The following is a 9,190-nucleotide window of genomic DNA, read 5'->3' as shown; positions in this document are numbered from 1 at the left end:
AGGCAAAGTCGAAAACAAAAGCTTCAGACATAAAAATTGCAACTCCTAGTACAGCGGGCAAAACTCGAGAGGCCGATCACATTTACGAGGCCCCACTTCCAATAGTCTTGCTGGATAATCGATTAGTGCGCCTTCCAGTTCTCATAACCTCTGCCTTGCAGAGAGTAATGAAAGCTGCGTTCACCTACCCCGCGCAGCATGCTAGCACGGCTTACGTTGTGAAGAAAACGTGCGTTGCAGATTAGGTTTCTAGTTAAAGCAAAGGTTTTTTATTGGCAGAAATTTGCAGCGTGTAGATTAAATCTTGAGCAACAAACTATAACATTCAAGTGCAATACCAAAACCCCTAAAGATGTAGGTGACACTGCCGTGGATCCATCGATGTTTCGAATGTGGGCAGATTAAGACCGCGAAAGGCATACTTCAATGTGTGTTTTAGTTATTAAAAATGTGGATACTGATCTCTGGTATAGCCTAATTTACTTGTAGTCCATGTGTCAAATGGCGTGGGTGTTTGAGGTTCGGCCAAAGTCTTGGGGGTCATTAGTTGTCCAACCTCATAACGATACCAACCCCTTGGTCGCCCGGTGGAAACCATTCCCCCGTGTATGAGCTCACCTGGTTGAGCTGCTAATTGCCTGCACGGAAGAACGATAGACGACAATGCTTTATACCAGGTTAGGCATCGCAGCCTAATAAACGGATAGCTGGCGTGATTCAGAATGTCCGCTGTAGGACCTTTCATTCTGTTCTCCACCCGGAACGTATGATGACAAATAGCGTGACTGAAAATCTTAATTACGGTGCCTCGAATATTACGCGAAAAGCATCGACCCTTGTAGCGGCCACTAAACATATCCTGGCAGTGACGTACCGAAACCAGCCACCAGGGTGCGCAAGTAGCAACATTTATGCAGAAAATTATATCAGGTATCACACACAGAGCGAATGAACATTGTTAGACGACACCGTGATATTCCGCTCATAAGAAACGAGAAAATACCTGTTTGTGGCATAGGACAAAGAAAAGGCCCGTTTCACGGTGTTAGGGATGTGATTTCGGAAAAAAATCTCCCTCGCCTTTTAACGAAGTGTTACAGCAAAATCCTCAGAACTATTTTTGCGAATTTGTATTGGTAATATTTCTCATCACAAAAAAATCGACATATTGAAGTGTAGAACCGGTGAGGAATTCATAAAAACACTTCTAAATCCCGATTCGTCCCAACCGTAAAACCTTAAACTACTTTTTAGATATTTGTACGAGATACGTAGTAGCAAAAAGCCACTTCGATATCGCAACAGGCAAGCCAGATGGTCATGACATCGTGAAAGGAAAATGTTCTTCTTTTCTTGTTTTGGGAATATATTTTACAAGTATTCCAGCTACAATGAGCCCCTAGGCCATGATAGAAATGTAATGAGAAATTCTAGGTCCCTAGGTTCAGCGATATTTTGCTGCGCGTTGATGATTAGAGAGAGTGGGTGATAGAGTGAGCTAATCAGTCAGTCGGTCCGTCTGTAAGTCGGGCACTTCTCTTTATATATATATATATATATATATATATATATATACAGGGTGTTTCAGTGAACACTTTCAAAAATTCCTGAAGGTAGGCTTTTCAAGAAAAATAGGGATTCTCTTAAGGAACAAGCTATCAGGTTCAGCGGACGTCAGCAGTTATAAGAAACATGCGAATTACATAGTTAATTAACTAAAATTGTCTAATTAACTTTTTAATTAGTGAAGTTTGGCCGTTATTGCCAATGGCGAGTTTGTAGCCACGGAAACGACGATAACCGATCAGTTTTCAAAGCAAAGAAAAAGGCACTCTGTAAAGCCCTGCAGCCCGCAAAAAATCGAGCATTTTTCCCCCATGAAACCGAAACTCAGCGCACATGGTGCGCCGGAAGTGTAGTGCAAACGCAACATCCGCTGATGACGTGTTGCTGTGACTGTGTCGCTCAATTCAAGAAGGGGATGGTGATTCCCCACGCTAGGGAACCAGCTGATATCAACGCCATCGCCTCCTGTATTTTTTCAGCGTTATCTTTTCTTTCGTTGGTAGGCGCAAGAAACAAAGGCCATCGCCCACTACACGGTCGCCCGTTTCGGCAGCCCTAGTGGACGTTGCCGACAGTTTTGCTTTTATTTTTTTTATTGTCTTGACCACATCTTAAGTGGCTACCAGACGTGCAAAGTGCGAAACGTCACCATCCGTTCATTTTTTCGTTAGCTTTATCTGCTGCTCGTTTATAATCGCTGCGTGTTAGAAAGCGCCTCAGATAAAGGAAAGGCTTGTTTGCTGAGCCAGGAGGGATTTCGCGGCTATAGCTTGCGGCCTTGCGTAGTGCTTGCGGCTTTTCGCTTTAAAATGCTTCTTTACGCAGTGTGCGTGCGACATAGCCAAGACCGTACCACTGGTGTCACCTCTTCCATTTGAGGATCAAGGTTTAAAAGCCACCGCGTTATTATTGTGAAAATGGCTGCGCCAGCTCAACTCCAGTACTCCGTTGCCGAGAAAGTGGACATTTTACTGGCTTATGTGAGCGCGCAAAAGGACGCGCAACTGGCATCGATGCTGTATGCTGCCCAACATCCTGGCCGTCGTGTGCCAGCTCGCGCCACATTTGTATCGATATTTAATCGGTTTAGAATCACTGGATCAGTCCATGCTCAGAGAAGGAAGCGGCCAGCCAGTGCAACCGAAGATTTTGACATCGATGTGCTGGCATACGTCGCTGTCAGGCCGGAAGCAAGCGTCAGGGAAATTGCCAGCGCATATGGAGCGAGCCCAGCTTCAGTTTAGAGGTCACTTTCAAGACACAGCTACCACCCATATCATGTGTGTCTTCACCAAGAGCTCAGACCAAGCGACTTTCAAAAACGGCTTGATTTTTGCAACTGGTGCCTTATTCAATGCGACGAAGATCGGGAATTCCTCAACAGAGTGCTTTAGACTGACGAGGCCCAATTTTGTAGGAATTCGAATGTCAATTTGCACAACGCACATTATTGGTCTGATCAGAACCCCCACTGGCTCCGTGAGCATAAGCACCAGGTAAGGTGGTCAGTAAACGTATGGTGTGGTATTTATAACGGCTGTATTGTTGGTCCTTACTTCATTGACGGAAACCTTACCGGAAAGAAGTACACAGAGTGCGTCTTAAAGGGCGTCGTCTCCGAGTCTGCCTCAGAGTTGCCACTGGCTGCGCTGAAAAAAATGTGGTTCCAGCACGACGAAGCCCCGCCGCATTTTTCCTCACTGGCTCGTAAATTCGTCGATGAGTCCTTTCCCAACCAGTGGATTGGGCGTGGTGGAACCACACCATGGCCGCCTAGGTCACCCGATTTGTCACCTTTGGACTTCTTCCTCTGGGGATATGTTAAAAATGAGGTTTTCAAGACTGAGCCGGCCAACCTCGAGGATATGAAGCAACGTGTGAGGAGCTCCATCGACATCATTCCCAGACAGATGATTTTATCCACTATGAACTCCATGAAAGAGCGCCTTCGTCTGTGCATTGCAATGGACGGAAAACAATTTGAGCACATCATGTAAAATATTCTGTGCAGTCGTCCGAAATATTACTGTTGTGGAGCGCCCAAATAGGCCTACAACCAAATGAAACATTGAAATAAACCATTTTTGTTCATTGATATTTGTTACATGACTCAAAACAGCTAAAAAAAGTATGAGGTCAGGATTTACTAATCCTATGTCAGCACTTCTTACAACAAATGGAGCGGAAGCTGGTACAAAACAATGTCGCGCTGCAATTCCAAAAAGTTGTCAGCTACGATTTTAGCCGTCAAGCCGATACCACGTAAAAATAACTCGAGTGTTGCATTCCGCAATACCGGCGCCGCAAAACAAGCTCTGCACTGGCACAAAAGTGTGCCTTTATTCTTTGAACAAAGCTAGTGCATTGTAAATGGTAATTAAAGGCTGCTTCCGGAGGTAAGTGCACTGGCGGAGCCCCAGGTTGGCTCCTAACAGCATTTCAAAATCCGCAGCTACGTAGTTGGCGATTACTAGACTTTGGCTTCCGCCCAGTGAGTAAGCAAAAGTTGCGCATGATGCACTGCTGCCTATGCCTCGCATCGAGGCTCCCTAGCTAGGGAAAATTGCACTTACATTTCGAATTGGCCGCCAAATCTATTGAAACACGTCACCAGCGGACGTTGCGTTCGCTCAGCACTTCCAGCGCTCATCGAGCGGCGAGTTTCGTTTTTGAGCGCAAAACAAACGCAGGTTTCCTCGCGCTACAGGGCTTTAAACACCGACTTTTTCGTTGTTTTAAAACCTGATATGAAATCGTCTTCCCCGGGGCTACAAAATCACCATTGACAATAACCACCAAACTCTGCTAATTAAAAAGTTAATTAGTAGAGTTTAATTACCCACCTAACTAATGTGCACACCCTTGATACTATCTGGCGTCCGCCGCAGCTAGCAATCTCCTTCTGAAGAGGGTTTCTTTTTTTCTCGAAGAGCCTATTTTAAAGAATTTCTGCCAGTGTTCGCTGAAACACCCTGTATATATACAGAAAGAAATGCCGGCAGTCTACAACGCCAAAGAAGGCATAGGGGAACAGTTAGACGATTTATTACCGTTAGTGACGTTACACTATTATTTTTTTTATTATTAATAATTAGGTGAGAAAGAAAGAAAGAAAAACACGCGCCCAGAGTGGGGACCGAACCCACGCCTCACGATATATTATATATATATATATATATATATGTGTGTGTGTGTGTGTGTGTGTATGTGTGTGTGTGTGTGTGTGTGTGTGTGTGTGTGTGTGTGTATACACATATTTGTGTATTAAGGGGTAAGTTTTCCAACCTGTGTAAGGGTCATGCGGTCGTGCGGGGTTAACAATCGAATAACATAAAGATGACCAGTACTCTTTTTTTCTTATAATTGGAAGATATCTTATGTTATCTTATTGAAACGCGATGAACTAAACGCGGCGGTCGATACATGTGACGCTGACATTGTGTTGTTAACAGAAACGTGGCTTACTTCATAAATTGATAGCAGTGAATTGTTTGACTGTACAAAGGGATTTAATGTGTATCGTTGTGATAGAGGTGGAAGATGCGGCGGTGGTGTACTTGTTGCGGTAGCGGATCATATTTCTTGGTCTTTTGTGCCTGTTGTAACCATTTTAGAGATCATATATTTGTTGAAATTTACACACGTTATAAAAAGATTATTTTGGGTATCGGCTATCATCCACCGTCCTGTGATCCAGGCTTTGTTAACGGCCTTCACGACGCTGTTAACATAGTTATGGAACGTTTTCCTAATGTAGCAGTCCTTTCAGCAGTCTTTAAGTACCCAAATATATTTTGGTCCAGTGATGTGCCTCAGTTAAGTTCGCTTTCTACCTAACGTTATCATTTTTTAAATTTTGTTCAGATTTCCAATTTACTCAAATTGTTACTCAAACAAGCCGCATTACATTTGTACTTCGAGCGTTTCGGATCTTGTGTTAACCACAGTGCCTAACCTGTTCACGTTTCTACTTTGTTTGCGCAACTGAGTGATCATTCTTTGCTCCATTTCACTATGGATGTTTGCGATCCTCATCAGGAAAATTATACTAAACGCACTAGATATTACGCTGCTGCCGATTTTGATGCCATCAATAGAGAACCTTGTTTATTTTTGGACAGCTATCTTGATGAATTCGAGGCGCGTTCCCTTAACTCGAACTTGAATTTGTTCAAAGAAAAAGTAACATACCTGACTGAAACGTTTGTTCCCCTGAGGCTTGTCACCACCAACAAGCATGCTCCCTGGTATAGCCAATCTTTGAAAAGGTTGGCTAATAAGCAAAAAAAGGCTGTTTCGGTCCGCTAAAGTTTCTAACTCCCAGGGCAGATGATATTCTTACTATATTGCTAATGGCGAATACAGGAGAGCCACAAAAGCATAAAAGTAAACCTATTTTAATAACACACTCCCCGATATGTTAGCTAGGAAGCCAACACAATTTTTGAGGGTAGTGAATAAAAGAGATACTCGCGAGGTAACACTGAAAACTTCGGACGGGGTAACCCATAAAGATGACTGCACTGTTATTCTTTGTGCCACCTGCGCGGCGGCAGTCTCGGATTTCATCAACAAAGGATCAAATCCTGTTTATCCAGTTAGGGATTATCTCCCGATGGAAGCAATTCGTTTCGACACAGCAGGCGTACAAATAGTAATAGAAAACCTTAATGTCTCGTCTTTCGCCGGAATCGACAACATTACTTCTAAGTTTCTAATAATCACTAAAGTCTACAGCTCCATAATCCTCACAAAAATATTTGAGCAATCTCTGGAATCAGGCTGTCTTCTGGATGATTGGCGTGTGGGAAGACTTATTCCATTCTTTAAGTCAGGTGATACATTTTGTCCGAAAATTACAGACGAGTATTAATCACTTCGATACCATGCAAAATAATGGAACCCGTAATTCATTCGCAGCTGGTAAAATGTTTAGAGGGCAATTCTGTCTTTACTGATTCGCACCATGGATTTCGTAAAAACTTTCCCTGTGAATCACGATTTGTATTCTATTCTCGACAACGGCACACCCATTGACTGTATCTCTTTAGATTTCTCAAAAGCGTTCGACAAAGTACCTCATGATTTGCTCATTTTAAAATTACGGAGCCTCAATATAGATGATAAGGTCCTTGGCATAGGTGATTGCTTTTCTCAGTAACCGTTCCCAATTTGCAACTGTTAATAACTTTGACTGCCCGGGGTCCCGGTTGGCTCGGGGATCCCACAGGGCTCCGTGTTGGCCCCGTTTCTCTGTGGTCTATATAAACGATTACCTCTAAACATTACTTCTTCCGTCCGTCTGTTCGCAGATGACTGCGTAATTTATCGGGCAATTAAGGGTTATTTAGACGTACTCAAATTGCAAGCTGATATTGATCGGGTTCAAAAATGGTTTTAGACTTGGGGTATGACGTTAAACGTTAACAAATGCAAGTACATGCATGTTAACCGTGACAGCAGTAGTATCAGCGCGGATGAAATTAATATAGTTCTTCTGAAAGAAGTAATAATGTATAAGTATCTGGGCATACACATAATATCTACATTATCTTGGAAGACACACATTGAATATTTTACAGCTTAAGCTAATAGCATGTCGGGCTACCTTCGAAGAAATTTTATTCAGGCACCCGTTTCCTTGAAACTCTTACTTTACAAGATATTGGTGCGTAGCAAATGAGAATATGCAGCATCTGTTTGGGACCCTGGTCATGACTGGCTTATCTACAAATTAGAACGCGTGCAGACTCGGGCAGCGCGCTTCATCCTTTCTAATTTACATCGCACCTCGAGCGACACATCAATGAAAGTACCCTCTCATTACCCCTACTGTCTCTTCGCAGGAAAGTGTTTCGGCTTTGTCAATTTCCTAAATTTTACTTCAGCAATCCGTTACTCAGAAATAGATGATTTTCCTAACCAACTTACGTTTCCATTCGCATTCATCATCGTCATAAAGTAGGAATTCCGTCAGCGCAAACCAAGTGTTTTCAGGACTCATTTGTGCCAAATACGTCTGTATGTTGGAATCGTCTTCCTTATGACATTGTTTGTATAAAAGATGCTGCTTCATTTAAAGTTGCTGTCATTAATTTTACTTGTATGTAGCCTTTACTTCAACCCTGTATCAATCGATGTTACTTGATTGCAATTTTTCTGTTGTATTTTGATTTGTATGCAGTACATGTATGGAGCCACTCCCCTCTGTAATGCCCTCGGGCCTTGAGGGTAACACAAATAATAAATAAATAATTAGTACGGATACAACAAATATCCTGATTAGAGCAATGCATTTAGGAGAAATAAAAAGGTAACAAGAAATAAACACGTACCCATGCACAATTATTCAAATAAAACGACCAAGACCGGGCAGATAGCATAGACAGAAAATGCAAAGACAGTAAAGGAGAAGCATTTACCCGTGTGCAACCACACGTCGACACATCCCATCCGGAAGTACGAAGACCGCAGCTCGCTGCATAGCCAGAGGAAACGCGACAGGCATCCCAGGGGCGTTTACTGATGGATGGCACCACGAGACCACTCGCCGAAAGGTTTACAGCGTGCACTGCGTGGACCCAGTCGTACACTCACTCTCCTTTGCTGCTTTTTTGACACTTTGGCCGCTTTTCCTCCAGCACACTGCCCGGTGCCTTACATATATCTACTGTTAGCTTTCCAGTGCTTCCCCCTGTCCTTTCATTGCTTTGCTTCGTTTTTTCTCCAGTCGCCGTTCCGTCTTCCTTTCCCTTTCGTATTGCTAAGCGTTTCTCTTGCCAAGTGAATCGAGGTGGACAGATGCAGTCGATCCACCGGCCACCGCGGAACACATATCTCCTGCCGTTCAGGTTGCTCCAAAGCCAGAACTTCAGGCTTAGGCATCGTCAGCCTGCTGCTTCGCGGACGTTGTCGATCACTTCACTTTGCTTCGAGTCGATGTTTGTTTCTGGCTAATACGTGAATGTGTACGCTTTTTTTATGCACATGGCACCTAAAGGTTTTTCCCGGAGGTGGTCTTCAGGAACAAAAAGATAGTTTTCATGTTCACGAACAGACGAATGCGTTCCAGGAACGACTTCTTCGGTCTGTCAGTCTTTCGTACTATCCAGTGGCCTTCCACAACATGGCGGTAACAAATCACTTAGGTTGTCTTGCGTAGCAGAGTTAGGTCGGCTAATATGTACCAAATGCTGCCGTGCTGCGGCCGACCTCTTGGAATACCGTGGATTACCCTGGCACGCTGTGTTTTCATTCGTTGAAACGGAGTCCGCTTCGAAGATTTGGCAACTTCGCTCATCTCCGAGGAAGTCGAGATGCGCACAAGCACCCGCAGTCTTCGCGACTAGCGGCACCAGTCACGAGTTGTGCGGTGAATTCTCGACTTATTACTTTGCTTTATCGAAAGCGGACACCGCGATGTTATCAACCCAAACTCAAAGGCTAGGTCACCGTGCCGGCATTGCCATAGGCAACTGTTTTCGACAGCGCAACAGAGATCGGATCGTGCACTACAAAACGTTATATTTAAGAATTGCTCCAACACTCAACTGTCTGTCAGCCCCTCCCTGTCCATTGAGAAGTAACATCCAGGTTCGCCCATTACTCAAAAATATGCACCTTG

This window comes from Haemaphysalis longicornis, unplaced genomic scaffold, assembly GCF_048455015.1.
Source record: "Haemaphysalis longicornis isolate Haplotype H1 unplaced genomic scaffold, Haemaphysalis longicornis Haplotype H1 scaffold_2, whole genome shotgun sequence".
Lineage (NCBI taxonomy): Eukaryota > Metazoa > Arthropoda > Arachnida > Ixodida > Ixodidae > Haemaphysalis > Haemaphysalis longicornis.
This window is presented reverse-complemented; position numbering follows the sequence as displayed.